This window comes from Pinus tabuliformis, chromosome X (genome assembly GCF_031772625.1).
Source record: "Pinus tabuliformis cultivar Carrire ecotype Pingquan chromosome X, CPIR1, whole genome shotgun sequence".
Classification (NCBI taxonomy): Eukaryota; Viridiplantae; Streptophyta; class Pinopsida; order Pinales; family Pinaceae; genus Pinus; species Pinus tabuliformis.
This window is the reverse complement of record NC_142308.1, coordinates 717342670-717365196: the sequence shown is the minus strand read 5'-3', so window position 1 is coordinate 717365196 and position 22527 is coordinate 717342670.

Sequence of the window (22527 nt, the reverse complement as noted above, 5' to 3'; positions counted from 1 at the left end):
CCGCGCAAGCATTTCCAAAGCTGAAGTATGAAGCAGAGGATGTAGTCCCTGTGGAGCATGCAAAGCCGAGTCCGCACGTATCAGCACCCGTAGATACGATGACCCTCACAAACCGGAATGAATAAATCACACAGCTACGCGAAACAAAACATATAAGACTTGAGGAAGAAATCCGATGGGGAGACTTTAGACTTCGCGAACTTGAGAAAGACCAAGTACGACTAAGGGAGAAAAGCGTGTTAATGGACGCAGAGGTCAAGAAGCTAGAAAATGAAATAAAGGAAGCAATTCTCGTCAAAAAACCAAGGATGGCGAGGCAAGGTTCATAGGTCATACTGACAAATTGGAAAGCCATCGTTGTGCACTGGTTAGTCTACTGCCTTTGCTTGGACCGCATATCGCTAAACGTAGTGACCAAGGTAGCGCATTGCAAATAGTAGAGTGCGCAATGCCGATCACCACAATGAAAGATGGGGATTCTCCGCGAACTATGATAGAGGACGAGATGGATCCCTGCAAGGGTGGTGTGATCACCTAACTAGCCGTAGGAAGAACAGTCTTAACACTCCAGGTAGTTGCAAGGGAGTGCAAGACTATAAAATATTTTGCCTGGGCGCTACGTGATATTGGAAATGCGCACAGAATTAGAATGTCACAGGGTTTGTGACCGCGCGTGGAGGGTTGCGCTACCACGCGGGTTGGCTGGAAAGTGACCGTTGGTGTCACTATTCATGATGGGATGTTCAATTTGAGGCCAAATGGAGCGAGCGGCGGGCAATTAAGATGCGAGTTATGGGCAAGATCGTCGCGCTGACAAAGTTGGAGGGACTTCGTGCCAAGATCGTCGCGCCGATAGAGTGACTCGAGGGCGAGTCACGATGTTTTTGTTGGGCACCTATTGAGAATGGAATCCCCCCACAACATTTTTTGGGGCTCAAAGCCCAAGTTTTGAGTGATATTATTGTAAAGCTTATGAGAAAAAGTTAATCGGCGTAAATCACATGATAATACATTTGTCGACGCGTTTCTAACCAACGAGTGTGGTTCATCGTCAGGACAAGTTGAAGAATTAGATCATGGCTACATATTAAATAGGGAGAGCAGATCATCCAACGGCTAGGTTTGACTAAAAAATGACTATATTAGATCAAACTGGATAAACGGCTAAGATTGACCAAGAAATGGCTAAATTTGACTATTCAAATTGTTTAATTATATAATATTATTATGCTAAAACAAATATTATTTTAATACCTATCATATGTTATTTAAGTGAAAAGTTAACCATATTTGAGTTAACAATACTACTAGGGAATATTTATAATAAAATTGATTGAAATGTTAACATATAATAATATATCTAGGGAAAATAACTGTTAGTAATCGAAATGATTTAATAATAACTAATAATAATTAATATTATATTATTATTATAATAATATTATGGTATTAATCTTATTATTAATGTCTTGTGTAACTAATTAATATAAATTTAATAGTAAGGTTATTTAAGGGCATATGTATTAATAGATCTAGGGATATTAGTAATTGTAAGGATTTAATATTAACTAAAATAATATTAATTATTGCTATATTATATATACTATATCATTTAGATTAGTCATGAAAAAGGAATATCTATACTAATATTTAACATATATTATTAGTCATATTAACTAAAGTAATATTAGTTATTATATTCTTCTTATAGTAATAGTATTATTCTTGTTATAGTATTAGTTATTATATTCTTGTTATAGTAATAGTATTATTCTTGTTATTAATGGTTAGGGTATCAATTTATTGGTAATCTAATAGGAACATATATTAATAGTTCTAGGGAAAATTAGTAATTGTAAGGATTTATTGTATTATTATTATTAATATAATAGTGTTATAATAATAGTATTTAATTAAATGATGGGTAACTAATTAATATAAATTTATTAGTAGATCAGCTCAAATAGGTGGTTTCGGAGGATGAGGATGAGAGCGCTCTGCAACTAGGGTTTACAGCAGACCCCCGACGCCATCGAGTTTCGGACAAGCTCTGCAGACTGCAAAGGTCAGGCATCTGATACTGACACAGTACCTCAGGAAACCCTTGGCGCACATGGACCCTCCCTAGGGGGGGGCCTCAATGCCCTCCCCGTCGACAGGAACGACGCCGTCAAGAACATCGGATACCCTAATCTTTGGATCAATCCACGCAGGCCAGGAAACGATACAGCAGCAGAATAAATTAGAAAAAATTGCAACACCGACTGACAAGATTGGAGCAGCACCAGAAGGAAAATATCATACAGAGGAACAATCCAAGGTCACCTCAAAAACCTGTAAGCCAATAACAGAGGAAAGACCCAAGATAGAACTACCAAGTCAGAATATCAATGAGAGAATATAGTACATGATAGATCATGCACTCATAGGAAAGTTCATAGAAATGTGGCCAACAGAAAAAGCGATGCATGGATGGATCTCAGCAAAATGGAAACCCAAAGGCGACATTACCTTACAGTTAGGACCAAAGGGTTTTTTTACAGTCATATTCTTCTGCCTAGAAGACAAGTTCAGAATCTTAGATCAAGGCCCATACTTCTTCAACTCAGCAGGCTTGTACTTGAGAGAATGGATAGCAAGATTCAATCCGGACAAGGAAGACCTCACCTGGGCTCCTGTCTGGATCAGAATGTATTCTCTTCCGGGGGAATATTGGGATGAAGAAATACTCAAGAACATAGGAAATGGGCTGGGGGAATATATAAAAGCAGCAGAAGAAACAAAGCTGAGAAGATACACTTCATATGCACGCATCTGTGTCTTCATGCGACTGGACAAAGCGCTTCCGGACTCGGTAAGTCTCTCCCATGACGACTATGAATGGATTCAACCTCTAGATTATGAACATGTTCCGTTTCGATGCCGTAAATGCCATGCTCTGGGACATTTATTCAGGGATTGCCCGCAAAATAACAAAACATCTACTTCCGATCACTCTGACTCCACAGCCCAAGAGGGCTTTACCAAAGTTCAAAACCGGAAAAGAACCCACAAGAAACCTGCTCCAGGCAGGAAGCCCCAGCAAGATCCGGCATCTTTTCCCTCCACAAGCAATAGTTTCAAGATTCTGACTCAAATCCCAGAAGATCCACCCTCAAGCTCTAAGCCGAACTCATCTCCGCTCTCCAAGTCAGATCTGAACATCCCCTCCAGCTCTGCCCCTATATCAACCTTCTCCGCTGACAAAAATGTTTCACCCATGGATACCCAAACTGAGAATGCAGGGACAACAAAAGACATGGAAGTTGATAGATCTGTGAAACATCTTATCATCCACGAAGAAAAAGATGATAAAAGCAGTCAACCGCAAATAATGGAGGAAGAACCTGAAAACTTTGACATGGAAGGATTGGACCTACTTGAACTCGAGCAGGCTTGTAAGAAAAAAAACTATGATCAAATCCCAGAGATGCAGCTCAATAAACTGGAAGTAGTTCTCTCGAAGGTATACCAGCAGAAGCAACTAGGCATCCAACCTAGCAGTTCATGGGATGGTAGCCTTCCCCCAAAAGACTTCAAAAAGAGGGGAAGAAGAACGGAATTACAGAGAACCATTGAAGTGGGGAAAATCCTGGTGGATTCAGGAAGGTATGCAAAATTGACGAAGTACTACAAATCTTCCCCCAATAGTGAACAATGAAGCTAAATTCATGGAATTTACGAGGGCTCAATAGCCCAGGGAAACTCAGATCTCTAAAAAACATGATAAAATTGGAGAAACCGCAAATGTGTTTTCTTCAGGAAACTAAATGCAATAGCAGCACGCTAGGAAGCATCCTCTCCAAAGCTTGGCCAGGTTGTCAATCAGTAGCAGTGGACGCAGATGGAGCTTCAGGGGGACTAGCTATAGTGTGGAACCCCAAACTGATCCTTCTCCATGATTTTCATGCCTCCCGCAACATCATTCAAGCGACATTTCACATCATAGGAACCAACATTCATGGCCACCTAACTAATGTTTACTTTCCTCAGGAAGCTGGAAACAAAATAGCCCTCCTCAACACAATCGAGGCACTAAGCTTAAGCAGAACGCACCCACTATGGATCATAGGCGGGGATTTCAATATGATCACCACACTCGAGGAAAAATGAGGAGGAAGAGTAAGGTTGGATCAGGAGAATGTCCACTTTAAGGATTTTATACAAAACAACTCTCTTATAGATTTACAATTCTGCAATGGCATACACACATGGAGCAACCGTAGAGCAGGAAAATATCAGATCGCCTCAAAGCTAGACAGATTCTTAATCACAGACAATTCGGTTCATCTAGGAGGGGATATAGCAACTGCCATCTTACCCTACTCAGGATCTGACCACTGGCCCATCTCACTCCAATGGCAGAGGCCCGGTAACTCAATCAAGCGACCCTTTCGCTTTGAAGAATGTTGGCTTCAACACCATGCATTCAAGGACTTCGTCAAATTAAAATGGAGTACTTTCCACCCACCGGAAGGATCCAAAATGTATCAGTTTCAACAGAAACTCAAATACCTAAAAGCCCAAATAAAGAAATGGAATCATGAAACATTTGGAAATATTTTCAAGGAGCAGCAAAATCTAAACAGGAAAATGGAAGAACTGCAGCAACAAATTATCACCAAGGGACATACTTCATGGACCTTAGAACAGGAGCAGCGTTTAAATACACAATTGGAAGAAAGGAGAAAGCAGGAGGAAATACTTTGGAGGCAAAAGTCTAGAATAAGATGGTTAAAAGAGGGGGAAAGGAATACCAAATTCTTCCATAGAACCACTGTCCAAAGACGCATGCACAATAACATATCATTCTTACAGAATCAGGAAGGGGCAAGATTGGAAAAGCATGAAGAAATAGAGGAGGAACTTCTTCAACACTTCAAACAAGTGCACAAAGAGCCTGAGATAAACAGGAACCCAACCATTGACAAGATAATTGAAAAAATCCCAAAAATCATTACAGAGGAACATAATGAGATCCTCCTACGTCCTATTCTCCCTCAGGAAGTGGATGCAGCAATGCACCAGCTCAAAGCAGGCAAAGCACCAGGACCTGATGGTTTTTCAACCACCTTCTATCATCAGTTCTGGGATATCTTAAAAGAAGAAGTCTGGCAAGTGGTAGAGGAATCCAGAGCTCTTCACTGGCTCTTACCCTCTCTCAACGCGACCTTCATTACGCTCATCCCAAAGGAGGAGAACGCTAACACACCGAACAAGTTCCGCCCTATAGCATTGTGCAATGTCCTCTACAAGGTCATTTCAAAAGTAATAGCAAATAGACTAAAGCCTCTTCTGCCTTTGTTAATATCACCGGAACAGTCTGGATACGTGGAAGGGAGGCAGATCCTCGATGGAATCATCCTTACGCATGAAGTCATTCACTCCCTAAAGCATCACAAACAGGCAGGTATGATTCTAAAGCTGGATCTCTCAAAAGCATTTGATAAAATAAGTTGGACCTACATGAAAAAGATGTTAAATGCTTATGGCTTCTCGCCCATGTGGGTGAGATGGATAATGAGTCTTATATCTTCCACTTTCTTCTCCATTCTAGTGAATGGCATCCCCTCTAAACCTTTCTGTCCTTCTAGAGGAATCCGACAAGGTGATCCTCTTTCCCCCTTCATGTTTGTTCTAATGGCTGAAGGATTAGGTAGACATATCAAATCTGCGCTAGTTTCCCATCAGCTTAAAGGGATTTCCATTCATGGTACCCCAGCCATTACTCATCAACAGTTTGTTGATGACAACATGCTCTTTGGCTACCCTTCAGTTCACGAAGCCTCCCTCTTCAAATCCATTCTTAATGACTTCTCTGCCACCTCAAGCACATGTGTTAATAATGCCAAATCCCAAATCTACTTCTTTCATACCCCTCCTATAGTGCAGAGAGCTATAGCCCGCATTCTGGACTTCCCCATTGACTCCCTCCCCTCCAAATATCTCGGAGCCCCCCTCATCCACTCAGCCATTAAGCATTCCTCTTGGCGTACCTTAATTGAGAAGCTGGATTCTCGTCTCAATCTCTGGACTCATCGATCCCTAAACATTGCTAGCAGGGTGGTGCTCATAAAGGTTGTGCTCCAGGCTATGCCGCTCTACCTGTTTTCAATACTAGCAACACCCAAATGGGTTTTAAAAAGAATAAAGGATCTTCAAAGGAACTTCCTCTGGGGCAGCACGGCCACTAACAGAAAATGGGCCCTGGTAAACTGGACAACTGTATGCATGCCCAAAGAAAAGGGAGGCATTGGCCTACGAGACCCCAATCAAAGCAATGCGATAATGTGCGCCAAACTATGGTGGCAGTGGCTCACCAATGCAGACAAACCATGGGCCACCATTTGGACAGCCAAATATGCAAACAATAGACCACAAAAGGAGCTAATCAGGTTTATACCTAATGCAAAAGGCTCACTCATATGGAATGCGGCCAAGCAGCATCACAGGTTAATACAACAACACAGTTTCTAGGAAGTAAGAGGTGGCGAATCTGCACGATTCTGGATGGATGCCTGGAACCAAATGCCGAAGCTTAGCAGCATTCTAGATCCTTTACCATCATGCATAGGGGAGGAGCAGCAGAGGCAAACTATCAGACACTACTGGACCCAGGAGGAGGATCAAGGATATAGGAAATGGATACCAAATGACAGGTTACCAGGAAACATGGATAGCTCCTTCAAGGAAAGACTGGAATGTGAACTCCAAAAAAGACGCATACGGTATTCAGAAGGCAAAGACATCCTACGATGGGGATATACACCAAAAGGCACCTTCACAACCTCAGAAGCCTATAAATTAATCAATTCCAACCAATCTCCCTTCGATCCAATATGGGGAAAAATATGGGACGCAGGTATCTGGCCTAAGGTATCGACATTTCTATGGCTAGTAGGGCATCAGAGAATTCTAACTTGGGACAAGCTAAGGAGAAGAAATTATCATGGCCCCTCAATGTGTGTCAACTGCAAAAGCCAGGAGGAAACTTTGCAACACTTGTTCTACACTTGCGCATTGGCCAATCAGTTGTGGGAAAAAATCAGTTTCAGATGTCAGAGAAAATGCAGAGTAGAGGAGAATATCATCAATACCCTGCGTCAATGGAAAAAGAAACCTTACAAGAGTGAAATTCTCAATTACTTATGGAAAATAATCCCAGGACAGCTCGTTTGGGGAATATGGAAAGAAAGGAACAAGCGCATTTTCAAAGACCAGAGTTCTTCGTTAGAACAAATATGGAACAGACTATGCATAAACCTCAAAGAATCTCTGCTAACTCACACCTGGAATCAGGAGGACCTCCCCTCAGACGACAGGGAGAGAACTATTATGGAAAATTGGAATATACAACTACCTAATGCCTCTCTAAACAATGCTCCCTCAAGAACCAACAATACAAAAAAAGATACCTGGAATGCACCTCTAAAGCCCTCTATCAAGCTCAACTTTGACGGAGCATCCAAGGGCAACCCTGGAAAAGCAGGATATGGTGGAATATTCAGAAATTATGCAGGGAAGCCTCAACTGATCTACTTTGGGAACATTGGATGGGATACCAATAACTCTGCGGAAATGGAGGGCCTATGGCAAGGCCTCCAATTAGCCAGAACACACAATTACCTTCCCCTGGAAGTAGAAGGAGATTCTTTGATTCTCATCAATATGGTTCAACAACTCCTCAATGGATCACATGCCAGCAAGATTACAACGAGCTGGAGACTGGCAGCCAGATTAGAAGCAATTGAACTTGAGCTTCTTAACAACAGAGCTATAATATTCAGTCATGTCAGGAGGGATGGCAACAAAGTAGCCGACCTCCTAGCTAATGAGGGGGTCGACAGCAACCAAGCCCTACTCACAGGACCAACAAACATAATTCGGAATAATAACAAATTACAGGAATGCAACCAGATGGTGCAGGAAGAAGCTACACCCCCGGATGCGGGTGCTCTGCATGACATTTAAAGCGATGGGATGGTGGACGGTGAAAAGGGAGTGGCACATGTCCAGCATGCGCGACGGACGGTTCTCCAGGTGGGAAGATTGGACTTCAAGCGCGGTAGGAGTTATGGTTGAAGGGATTATCAGTCACAACATTTATCAGAGGGTTGGCTTCGCACGCATTGAGGATAATCCGTCTGCAACTGCTCTGATGGCGAAGTTAATGGAGAGGGCGGACCGAGGCAGAGGCGCTCGTTTATATAGGTGCACAGGCTGTAGCGAATTGCTACTATGCCTCCTGATGTTCAGATTTATTCTGGGAATCGATTCTGGTGAAGCTTTTGGAGGGTCTGGCTCTGATTGCTGCAATCGAATTGGGTCAGAGGAGAAGGAATCCTTTGCTGCTGAGGGAAGCTGCTGTGGAGGGGACCGAAGAGCGACTCCAGCCGATTTCTCGGATGGTAGCGGAACTCTGGAGGACACAGGTAATTCTCTTAAGGTAAATTGGGACTTACAGCCTGCATTGGTCTTATTTCATCTTACTGTGTATAATCTTGGGACCGATATGACTAGACCCCGCCAGCATCTATTAAGCCGAAGAGGCTCCGGCAGGGGAAACCCCTCACGCCCCTCTGCTGGGCAGGGATACAAGGAGCATGCTCCAGACCCCCTGAGACCTGAAAATGTCATAAAACCGGGTCAATTTCTAAATCCTAGCTCACCAGGGTCTACTAGTTCGTCGTCCTTCGACTCTGCTACGTTCACTTTCAATTGCACTCTCAGCCGCCCCCGAATCGCAGCTCATGTCTCAGTTCTTTTCCTAGAAGAAACTCAAGATGAGGGTGAGCCCAGTTGTATCTTGTCCCACTTTGCTGAACCCCCTGCTGCAATGCATCATGGAATCTCAAAGACTGCCAGCGCTCAGGCTCAGATGGAAGGGATGGAAGGCACGGAAGATGATAACAGAGGTTGCAGGATCATTGAAGAGCTCCCTGAGGATGAAGGAGGCTGCAGGATTGTCAAAGAGCCCCCATGATGCTCAACCCAATTCTCATTTCCTCTTCAGTTTTGGCTCTGTCGGTCAGCTTATTTGTATTTTTTCATGTATAGAATCTATTGTAATGTTCAGTGTCTCAGTGGTTTGTTCATGTACAAGTGTTATGTTCATGTATCATGTGTCGATACAATGGTTAGGCTCCAAATAGTTCCTACTGATTCCCCTGCGTGGGATATCCATATCCAGTTTTACAGTTTTGGAATAGACTGTCATTCGCCCTTGCTCTCAGGCACGAAGCACTTCAGGACTCAAACGATGTAACTTTAATCTCTTTTTTGTAAATAATAGTTTAATTTTACTTAGCAAAAAAAATATATATAAATTTATTAGTAAATTCGTTTAAATATCTTATACTATATAATTTAACCCATTAAGATATGTATGAAAAGGACTATCTCTTAAAAATAAGAAATCAAGGAAGATTTCCAAAAAGGATCAAAAAACTATGGCTAAAGAAAGCAAGTTAGAGGATAACAAGGGGGGGGGAAATTATGAGAAATCTAGAACAAGCTATTAATAGAGGGAGGGGGAGGAAGTGGAGGAAACGACTAGGAAGAATGGGCCGGGATCCAGCAACTACTGATCTTCCAACCATCATCTCTATTGATATTGCTTGGCCTTCTTTCAATCTCAATGGCTTCCCTAAATTTTCGGTGATGGAACTGCAAAACTTTAGCAATAACATTGGCCTCCTCAATACAAACATGATGTTTGGTCTTCTCTGCATGCTCTGCTAGTGCAGAAGACTTGGTTCTCCTATTTTTAAGGTCAGTTGCATGCTCATTAATCCTTTGATTAATAAAGCGTCCAGTCTCACCAATATATGGGGTCCCACAGGAACAAGGAATAATATAGACGCCCTTCATGATCTTAGGGTCGATAGGATCCTTCACTGATCGAAGGAATTTATGAATGGTGTTAAGGGGTCTAAAGGTTGAGGGAACACAATGCTTCTTAAGAATCCTCGCAATCTTATCAGTGGTCCCTTGAACAAAAGGTAGATGGACCCCTGGGACTTGTTCTTTAGGTTCCTTTTTAACTACAGAATTTCTGGAAGCTTTAAGGAAAGCTTTATGTCGAAGGTGTCTACTATAACCATTCTCAACAAAGACATTAAGGATATGGGATTTCTCTTTCTCGAAGCTCTTTTCATCAGAGATCCGTAGGGCACGAGTAGCAAGGGTTTTGAGAACGCCCAACTTTTGAGCTAGGAAATGATGGGAACTGGCATGAAGATATTGCTCCGTATGTGTTTTCTTCTGAAACACTTATTGGGAGAGGGAACCATCAATATTCTTTGAAATAAGAATATCAAGGAAAGGGAGGCAACCATCGACTTCCTGTTCCATGGTGAACTTAATGGCATAGGATTGACTGTTGAGATGATTGAAGAAGAGATCTAACTCCTCTTGGCCATGAGACCAGATGACATTAGTGGCATCTACAAATCTTTTCCAAAGTTTAGATAGGAGGTGGGCCAAGGCCAGAACCTTGGATTCAAAATCTTCCATAAAAAGATTAGCAACGACAGGGGATAGGGTTGATCCCATGGCAACACCACAGGTCTGCTCAAAGAACTCGCCCTCAAAACTAAAAAAGGTGGAAGTGAGACAAATCTCAACTAACCGAGCGGTATCGGGATCCGTTAGGTGACTAATCACTTCCATGGCCTCCTTTATAGGGATGCAATATAAAGGGAGACTACATCAAAACTAACAAGAATGTCCCCGAGTTCAAGCTTTATGTCCTTGAGCTCTTCAACAAAGGATGCAGAGTCTTTGACGAAGGACTCTGTATGACCAACTAAGGTTTTAATCTTTAAGGCAAGGAATTTAGCCAGAAGTGTAGAAATTTTGAATAATATGACACTTATTCACAGAGATTATCCTGATTATACACTATTTGTGAAATGCATGCATAATACACAACCTCCTCTACGTTGATCATCAATTTTGTGGAATTAGAAACAATGAAACATCAATCGCATGCGCACATTAACACTGTATGTAACCCGGGGAAAGCATACAGCTGAAAACCCCACACTATCTGTATATTATAATGATTGAGAACATGTAACAATACATAGTACAATACTCCTCACAAGTGCTCAGTACTATCTCCACCTGTTACACACAAAACTAGCTCAGATCTGAATCAATCACAGGTTCAAATCTCCTCCACTGCTTTGCCTGCCTCCACTGTGCAATCCTACATGAGAATAATGATGAATGGCTAAAGCAAACTCGTATTTCCTTGGCTGAACCACGCAATCCTCATTGGCATTACTTAATCTCATTGATTGTGCAAGATCTCATGCACAACTATAGTCACAACTGATAGCAATCTCAACCTCTAACACCTGTCTCCACTGAACTGTCCATGAGCTGAGTTAACTGATGTATTCTTTAGTTGCTTTATAAGTTAATAATTAGTGAATTAATTTAACAATTAATTCACATCACTCGTCACTAGTGTATTCTACAGTTAGACTAAATACAACTAGTTTAACCAAGTCAAACTGAACTCAACTCCATCAACTCTACCAAAACTCAACCACATGAGTTCTAACTGAAGTCCTGCATGCAATAGCTCAACTGACCCACAAGAAAAGCATATTTCCTTCTGATAGTTGCATGTGCCACATCTGTAGCTCAAACTGAAGTGCTCCAAGAGGATAAGATAATGTTTATAGTCCAAATATTATTATGAGCTAATAATATTCTACTGTTCTATTTTTAGCCTGGCAGTCTAAAAATACACTCCGCCCATATGTCTAAAAATAGAAGTCCGTCTATTTTTACCAACATGACCAATCATCCATAAACAACATCCTGCAACTCATAGACCATGATCCATATGTCTAAAAATATACTTTGCGCCAAAAATAGCCCGCGGGCCCACTTAGTGAAGGCGACTCCTTTCCACTAAGCTCCATCATCTTGTTGCATTTTCAACACTCCCTCTCAACAAGATATGGATTATCTGCAACCCCTATCCTGCAACTCTGGAATGTTCTGCATGCAACACATTTTCCCGGTCCACTTGCTCCAACAACACTTGGAACAAAAACACTCCCAACTGACCACTATGTTGGGCTAGGAACATACTCTGATGCTGAAGCTCTACCTACTAGTAACAAGTGCTCCCTTCTGACATCTACGCTACTACAACATCTCCATGCATCTCGCACCATTGCACACTTCTTTGTGCCACCTAGCACTGTGCAAAACACTTCTGCCTCTCGCATTGCTGCAGCCTGCTAGCTATGCGTTGTCCTGGGATTCCCTGCACTGTCGCTCTCTCTGCCGCTCCATCCGCATCTGTCTCTACCCAATCAGTCAGTTCCTGCTACTCCACAGCGGGGCTCCCGTAGCAAGGTATCATCCAAGAGGTTGGGTACCTCAAGGATCCTGCCCCTCCTCCTTGGGACGATCAATCCACATCACCCCACCTCCTACCTGGAGGTATGGCTGCATGTGATCCCTCAGCCCACCTGGCTCGAAGTTTCCTCCTACTGGAGGTCTCTGCATGAGTAGATGTCTCTACTTGATCTCCTCTTAGCTTCCCTTGTTGTGGCTGCTCCACAACCTCCTACAGCTGTTGCACCAATCGTGGCTCCTCCACAATCATCTGAGACTTCTTCTGGCTCTGCATGTTGAGAGGTAATATACGCTCCCTCTCAACCACCAAGTCTCCATCAGTTGCCTCGCTGCTCAAGGCTTTGCATGCATCTTGAAGCTCAAGAGCATACAGGTTCTTGACCCGTGAACCAATCTGCTTCACCTGTCTAGTGATGATGTGTCTAAGGAAAACCTTTCCCTTACTGAAGACTACATCATAGCCTCTGTCTTCCAGCATCGTGATCGACACCAATTTTGTCTTCAGTCCTGGTACATACTTGACATCGGTCAAGGTAAGGCGATCTCCATGCTCCCTCTGAAAAATAATCGTGCCTACACCTGAGACACTATACTTCTCATCATTACCCATCGCTATGAGTATCTGGAGATGTTTCTCCTCCAAAGTACTGAAAAAACTCTTGTCACCAGTCATGTGGAAAGAAGCTCCACTGTCAAGAAACCAACCACTTCCCACCATGGATGAAACCATGCATGCGAAGAGTGTGAAATCCAACTCGAACTGTGAAGCAAGTGCCTCACCTTCAGATCCTTCCCTGGATCCCTTCTTGGATTTCTTCTTTGGGAAATTAGTAGCATAATGGCCCAACTCATGACAATGAAAGCATCTCACCTTCGAATTGTCAACCTTCTTCCCATTATGTGAAGAACTGGATTCGGAAAGAGAACCCTTCTCCTTCCCCTTCTTTGCTTTGGCAGCCAAAGCGCAATCTTCTTCATCAGATGCCTTTGATGAAGATCCGTCCCTGGTATTCCGCATGATCTCCTCTTGCACAAGATCTGACCAAAGTCTCCCCCATCTTGGAAATTTCTCCCGACCATTGACAGAGTCCTGATAGGAATGCCAACTCTTTGGAAGACCAAGGAGAGCCAAGCTCACCAAGTCACCGACAGTCACCCCCACACTTCCTAGCTCATCCCGGCATTGGGTGAACTTCGTGAGATACCTGGGCATATTGTCTCCATTCTCACACTTAATGTTTCTGAGTTTATCCTTGAGCACCAACTTCCTCTGGTCGCTCTTGCTTTGGAATAGATATGTCAAAGCTTTCCACATCAAGTATGGAGAAGCCTTTCCATGCAGGCTGGATACAATGTGATCCTTCACACCCTCCAACAGAATCCTTCGACACTTTGCTGTCTTCTTTTTCCAAGCCATAGATTCAGCAGCATCAGTAGGCTTTGGGACCTCAGCCTCTATGAACTCCTTCAGCCCATTATCATCTAACACCGCCTCCATCCTATCTTTCCATGCAATATAATTTGAGCTGCCCTCAAGAGCATAATCCAATCGCAATCCGTTGAAAGACATTTCAACTTTGACACCAAGAAAACACTGCTGCAAATTCGAATTCCACCAGCTCAAAACTCAATTGCCTCTGATCTAAAATTCGTGAGAACAAAGTATTTCTCGTACAGAGATTGACTGTATGGGCTTTTACCAGATATCTCACCTTCCAAAGGAAGGATGAATCCAGAGGCTACCTGGCCCGATTACAGACTCTGCCTGAAGAAACAAAATGTAATCACTTTCTGAATAATAGATCTAATGATCAACTCAACTCTGATACCATGTAGAAATTTTGAATAATATGACACTTATTCACAGAGATTATCCTGACTATACACTATTTGCGAAATGCATGCATAATACATAACCTCCTCTATGTTGATCATCAATTTTGCGGAATTAAAAACAATAGAAACATCAATCGCATGTGCACATTAACACAGTATGTAACCCGAGGAAAGCATATAGTTGAAAACCCCACACTATCTGTCTATTATAATGATTGAGAACATGTAACAATACATATTACAATACTCCTCACAAGTACTTAGTACTATCTCCACCTGTTACACACAAAACTAGCTCAGATCTGAATCAATCACAGGTTCAAATCTCCTCCACTGCTTTGCCTGCCTCCACTGTGCAATCCTGCATGAGAATAATGATGAATGGCTGAAGCAAACTCATATTTCCTTGGCTGAACCACACAATCCTCATTGGCATTACTCAATCCCATTGATTGTGCAAGATCTCATGCACAACTATAGTCACAACTGATAGCAATCTCAACCTCTAACACATGTCTCCACTGAACTGTCCATGCACTGAGTTAACTGATGTATTCTTTAGTTTCTTTATGAGTTAATAATTAGTGAATTAATTTAACAATTAATTCACATCACTCATCATTAGTGTATTTTTCAGTTAGACTAAATACAACTAGTTTAACCAAGTCAAACTGAACACAACTCCATCAACTCCAGAATCAACCACATGAGTTCTACCTGAAGTCCTGCATCAATAGCTCAACTGACCTACAAGAAAAGCATATTTCCTTTTGACAGCTACATGTGCCACATCTGTAGCTCAAACTGAAGTGCTCCAAGAGGATAAGATAATGTTTATAGTCCAAATATTATTATGAGCTAATAATATTCGATTGTTCTATTTTTAGCCTGCAGTCTAAAAATAGGTTCCGCCCATATGTCTAAAAATAGAAGTCCATCTATTTTTACCAATATGACCAATCATCCATAAATTTCATCCTACAACTCATAGACCATGATCCATATGTCTAAAAATAGACTTTGCACCAAAAATAGCCTGCGGGCCCACTTAGTGAAGGCGACTCCTTTCCACTAAGTTCCATCATCTTGTTGCATTTTCAACAAGAAGGTAGGTAGGACCACCAATGGTGTTGACAATAAGATTAATAATAATAGTAAGTTGTCGATCCTTAACAGCTGCAATAATTTAAAATATATAAACAAATTTGACAAAAACATTAATAATAATATTAATCTTCCCCTGCCCTCTCGTAATAATAAACTTATCAATTTGTCTAGTTTCTCCTTTCCCCCTTCTGTTTTTAAGCTTTTGGGTAAAGGTTTAAATTTTTCCCTAGCCCCTAACAATATCTCGATAGATGACATTATTTGTGATGTAGAATTCGGGATTAGAGGTTTACCATATAATATTAAGGACACTATTAGACAGGATTGCATCGTTATCCTTAGGAAGGCAAAGCCCCCTCAGAGCAACCTTAGCAAGGAATAATTTGTGGCCTTCAGATCCTTAAACCAGAACAAAGATTTTGTTGTTCTGAAAGCCAACAAAGGAGGGGCTGTTGTCATTCTTGACAAAGAAGATTGCCGAAAGAAGATGTTAGATCATCTATATAATAGTGGAAGCTATAAAAAGCTTCCAAAGAACCCGTTAAAGAAAATTTCTAGGACTATGGCTCTTGCCATCAAGTCCAGTAGCTCAGTGAATTCCCTTTGCCATAAACTCATTAAGAGCAGTCCCATTACTCCAAGGATCTATGGGCTCCCTAAGATTCACAAGGAGGGGACTCCCCTAAGGCCCATTGTCAACACCATTGGTGCTCCTACCTACCTTTTGGCTAAATTCCTTGCCTTAAAGCTTAAACCCTTAGTTGGTCGTACAAAGTCCTTCGTCAAAGACTCTACATCCTTTGTTGAAGAGCTCAAGGACATAAAGCTTGACCCTGGAGACATTCATGTTAGTTTTGATGTAGTCTCCCTTTACCCTCGCATCCCTATAAAGGAGGCCATGGAAGTGATTAACCACCTAACGGATCCTAATACCGCTTGGTTAGTTGAGATCTGTCCCACTTCCAAATTTTTCAGTTTTGAGGGCGAGTTCTTTGAGCAAACTTCTAGTGTTGCCATGGGATCACCCCTATCCCCTGTCGTTGTTAATCTTTTTATGGAAGATTTTGAATCCAAGGCTCTCGCCTCGGTCCACCTCCTACCTAAACTTTGGAAAATATTTGTAGATGAAACTAATGTCATCTGGTCTCATGGCCAAGAGGAGTTAGATCTCTTCTTCAATCATCTCAATAGTCAATCCTCTGCCATTAAGTTCACCATGGAACAAGAAGTCGATGGTTGCCTCCCTTTCCTTGATATTCTTATTTCAAAGAATATTGACGGTTCCTTCTCCCACCAAGTGTTTCGGAAGAAAACACATATGGAGCAATATCTTCATGCCAGTTCCTATCGACCCTAAGGACATGAAGGGTGTCCATATTATTCATTATTCCTGTGGGACCCCCTATATTGGGGAGACTGGATGCTCTATTAATCAAAGGATTAATGAGCACATAGCTGACCTTAAACATAGGAGAACCAAGTCTTCCGCACTAGCAGAGCATGCAGAGAAGACCAAACATCATGCTTGTATTGAGGAGGCCAATGTTATTGCTAAAGTTTGCAGTTCCATCACCGAAAATTTAGGGAATCCATTGAGATTGAAAGAATGCCAAGCAATCTCAATAGAGATGGCGGTTGGAAGATCAGTAGTTGTTGTATCCCGACCTTCGCTTCCTAGTTGTTTCCTCCCCTTCCTCCCCCTCCCTCTATTAATAGCTTGTTCTAGAATTCTCATAAAAAAATAAAATAAAAATCCCCCTTGTTATCCTTTAACCTGCTTACTTTAGCCATAGTTCTTTGATCCTTTTTGGAAATCTTCCTTTATTTCTAATTTTTAAGAGATAGTCCTTTTCAAACCTATCTTAATGGGTTAAATTATCTAGTATAAGATATTTAAACGACTTTACTAATAAATTTATATTAATTAGTTACCCATCCTTTAATTAAATACTATTATTATAACACTATTATATTAATAATAATAATACAATAAATCCTTACAATAACTAATTTTCCCTAGGACTATTAATATATGTTCCTATTAGATTACTAATAAATTGATACCTGTTGTGGCCACCAACAACCCCCCTCCTTATTTAGTATTAGCAATAACACTAGGTAAGTGGGGACCCTTAGAAAAAATTTGAAAAATCAATTAAGGCTCATGTATTTCACTCCTTAAGAAAACATCGCATCGCGCAAAGAATGATAGGACATTTCCTTATGAGTAAAAATGATAAACTGCGAGATTGCGACGCGATCTCGATCGCATCGCATGCATTAAGAAAACGCTCATATTGAAAAACCTTAAAAAATCGCCGATATGCGATATCGCCATATCGCATATCGCAAAGTTGCATGAAAAGCACATAACGATTTAACGATTACAGCGATCTGCGATTTCACGATACTGCGATCCACGATTTTGCGATAGCGCGATCAAACGACCTTGCGATAACACAGCACAATGAAATTGTGATAATTCGATGCTGCGATGTTGCGAATCGCAGGAACAGTCCATCGCAAATTTCCCTGGCTCAATATTCAAGAAAAGTTTTCCATGAACCAAGAACTGGACACGCGTTTTAATGATAATTAATGAATTATATGCCAGTTGTTAATAAATGATGGTTTTGTGTTGTTCGAAGAGTCAGGTTACGTCAGATGGCATGTTTTTGTACATCCATAGAATTTAAAAGCTTTCCTGTCAATTTTTATTGTCATTACTCTCTCCTCATTTGTGTACTGCAGGAACGAAAAACGGAAGTTATGCAAAGCAATGTGCAGGAAGCTATGAGGGAAAAAGAGTAACGCTCCAATATTCAAAGACAGAAAAAAGACGCCCTCATAAACGGATGCCGCGTGCAACAGAGCCGCAGATTCACAGAACGCTGCGGAGCCATCCATTACAGATCTTTCATTCACAGCCATAGTTGAATAAGTAATTGAACAATGCTGATATCAACAGGCGGTTTAACGCTCAAGGTCAGAAGCTCACGAAAGCAGTATTTTTACAAATTTTGAAGCTTATACCCAGTGAAGGAAAAGGCGCTAAAGGCGAAAAACGCATCAGAGAGGCCCGGATCAAAGAACGGAGGTAGTTTCTGAGGCGGGATCGCTGAGAAAATTGCTCAAAAAGCAAAGCCTCTAACTGCTCAGTCACTTGTAAGCCCGGAAAATGCAAGAAAGCAATGGTAAAGAACAAATTGGAAACATAAAGCTGAAAGAAAAGGCAGAAGCAATTCGAGGGTTAACCAAGTTGAACTTGGATTATTACTGGGCATACACAGTAAATCCACATAGCCAGAGGATGACTCTCGAGTATATCATCGATTTTGCTGAAAAGATGGTGCCAGCTCTTACCATTTCTATTTTCTTAGCTCAACCAAAAGCGGAAGACAGTCAGCCGACTCTACCCAGGCAAATACTGAATGCTTGCAACATTAAGGAGCAAATGCAGAAATAGTTAGAATTTAGATTTAATTTTTAGAAATAGTTTTGCTTAGAAAAAGGGCGGTCATTTAAACCATATCCTAAATCTGTGTAATTAAGTTATTTAGTTAGTAGTATTTAAACCCTTCTCATGCATTTAGAGAAGGGTCCAGAAATTTATCAAAAACTTGTCCTCAGAACATGCACTTTTGCACCCTTAGAGGAGGTTTTGGTGAATGAATGGATCAAGATTTGTTGATGTTTGCATTTGATATCTGCTACTGATGTTGCACTTCTGTACTCTTAGTGGATGTTAGAGCAAGGAGAGATAAATCATTGTCGCTTGAAGCTTATGAGTAGGACTAGTCATAAATGGTACTTTTATCTCTTGACCATTTCTGCTTATATGTTAAAGTGATATACATTTTTTAGTTTTTTATGTATTATTGCATGAATGCTTGAGTTATCATTTGGCACTTTTGTACGGTGATAGCTATTTATTTATGCCTAATGTATGAATAGCTCATTATGCGATATGTTTTTCACAACTGTTTCGTCTAACTTTTTATGCGAAGTGGTTCATCTTTATTGATTTCCTTTCTTATAATCGCTAAATGATCTTTATTACCAGTTGTTATTTGAAATCTCTTTAGATCGCATAATAGAAGAATTACATCTCGGGTTAGTATAGATTTAGATGTGCTATTTATTAGATTACAATAGCATAGAATTAGATTAAAGTTTGAATTAGAATATCTTAAATAGGAACTGTTAGATCAGCAACATCAAATTCTACACACACACACTCATAGATTGGGAAACTGGTCCCATTATCCCCAGTCGGACCCGCTATACCAAACGGATAAGGAGCTGCCAACCAAGGTCCGGACCGGGCGGGTATCCCCCTTGTTGTCGACCCGATTTTTGGGGCTTCAACAATACCCTAACCATTAATAATAAGAATAATACTATTACTATAACAAGAATATAATAATAACTATTATTACTTTAGTTAATATGACTAATAATATATGTTAAATATTAGTATAGATATTCCCTTTTCATGGCTAATCTAAATGATCTAGTATATATAATATAACAATAATTAATATTATTTTAGTTAATATTAAATCCTTACAATTACTAATATCCCTAGATATATTAATACTTATTCCCTTAAATAACCCTACTATTAAATTTATATTAATTATTTACACAAGACATTAATAATAAGATTAATACTATAACATTATTATAATAATAATATAATATTAATTATTATTAGTTATCATTATATCATTTCGATTACTAACAGTGATTTTCCCTAGATATATTATTATATGTTAACATTTCAATCAATTTTATTATAAATATTCCCTGGTAGTATTGTTAACTCAAATATGGTTAACTTTTCACTTAAATAACATATGATAGGTATTAAAATAATATTTGTTTTAGCATAATAATATTAATAATTAAACAATTTGAATAGTCAAATTTAGCCGTTTCTAGGTCAATCTTAGTCGTTTATCCATTCTGATCTAATATAGTTGTTTTTAATTCAAACCTAGCTATTGGATGGTCTTCTCTCCCTATTTAATATGTAGCCATGATCTGATTCTTCAACTTGTCCTGACGATGAACCGCACTTGTTGGTTCGAAACACGCCGACAAATGTATTATCATGTGATTTACGCCGAAAAAAAATTTCTCGTAACCTTGATATGGATCACAGAAGCCTCAATTCAACAATTATTGTAAAGCTCCACGAATTGCGGGTGCGAAATGTATGTTAGAGTCATAGGGTTGTCCGCCCTAAGTGTTGAATGTAACGTTGGCCTACCCATGGTCCGCGGACCATGGGAGTGTATAAATAGAGCGAAGCTACAAGTGTAAAAGATAGTAAGGAAGAAAGAGTGAAGTATGAGATAGCGAAGCATGGAAGAAGAGACTAAGTGTGTCTTGGGTCGTAGTAGTAGGAAGAGGCTCTGCAGATGAGTGCGTAGAGGCCTAGTAGAGTCCGCCGCTGAGTGCACGGGCCCCTGCAGCTGAGTGCGCAGGGCAGGATAAAGTCTGTAACCGAAAGAAGAGAATAATAAAGAGAAGTTTTACCTGAATTCTGTGTATCCATTCTTGAATTATTACATGTATGATATCAGTTGCTAATGTACTGTTTATTTAATGTGCACACTTGTATGAATGATTTATATTGCTAAGTATACTTTTCACATGACAGTAAGCTAAGTTAATTAACTAATATCAGGTTACTAGTAAGAACTTGGGTAATAACACTATTCGACCCCCAAGTAGGGTTGCGCGAAGGTAGCATCACAAGCTACGAGGTACGGGTAAGTACGTGTAGCAACGTGCACGCAGGATCGAACCGTGGACCACTTGAAAACATCAGACATTTCCAGGGTGCGGAAACCTGGTTCTAGCACCCTCCCATACTACTTCGGGTGATACTTTAGTCTGCACACCGCGAACTATTGCTGAAAGGGCCAGTAGTACTGGGATTTGTTTGGCTAAATCACCTCTGAACCTGGGTCAGGCCCCAACAAGCCAATAGCTTCCTAGGCCTTCCTAATTTCTATCGAAGATTTGTGTTGGTGTTCTCTCATATCATTTGGTCTTTGAGTCAAGTTATCAAGGGCAGAGTGAAATAATTTTTTTTTTGTCTTAGTCACAACAAAAGACATTCATTGAACTAAAACACCACCTTTTCTCTGCACCTGTCCTCACCTTGCCAGACCTGGAACAACCATTTGAGGTTGATATTGATGCCTCTAATTATGCTATTGGTGTAGTCCTCACTTAGTAAGGGCACCTAATGGCATATCACAGTGAGATGCTCTCTGATATTGTTCGAAGGTACCCCACCCATGATAAGAAAATGCATTCTATCATGCAGGCTTACTGCCAATGGAAACATTATGTTCTAGGGAAGGAGACAATCATCCACATGAATCACCGACCCCTTCAATTTATGTATAAAATGGAAAATTTGTAGAATGATCGGCATAAAAAATGGTCCACATACATGCAACAAATCCATTTGAATATTAAATACAATAAGGGTAGCACCAATTACGTTGAAGAATGCTTAGGTTAGCTCTCAATTATGGCACTGATCACAGTTCTTAACTCTTCTAGGCATGAGACCTTTGGATGGACACAACTATATGAAAATGACTTGCATGGTAAAAAAGTTAGTTCCATATTTCCACCTTCAGGATGGATTGTTGTGTTATCTACGACATCTTTGTGTTCCTTTAAGCAAGTGTGCCAAGATTATTTAGGAGGCTCATTATAGTTGGGTCGTGATCTGAATTGGATCATTATATTTTTTTCATGCATCTTGATGCACTTGGAGTGGAAAAAGTGGAGGAATCAGCTCACGGGACCGTTTTTACCGACGGGACATAGTTTGGAAAAACAGGGTCTGAAACCTTCCAGGAGTGTTTTAAGGCATCAAATGACTTTTTTGGGGGTTAAAACTTTGTTGCATCATTGCAACACCTTTCATGTTATTCTACACACAGAGACCTTTCCAAGGGTGCAATAAATGCATCAATAAGAGTCTGTATGAAAAATTTATGCCACTCAAATGTTGACCTTCTTGGTTTCACACCTATAGTCGAGAGGATGTCGCATCAGCCCCCATTATTTATGGAAAAGGGGATAGCCACAATTTTTTGATGTAAAATAATCTATAAGAGTCAATTTTTC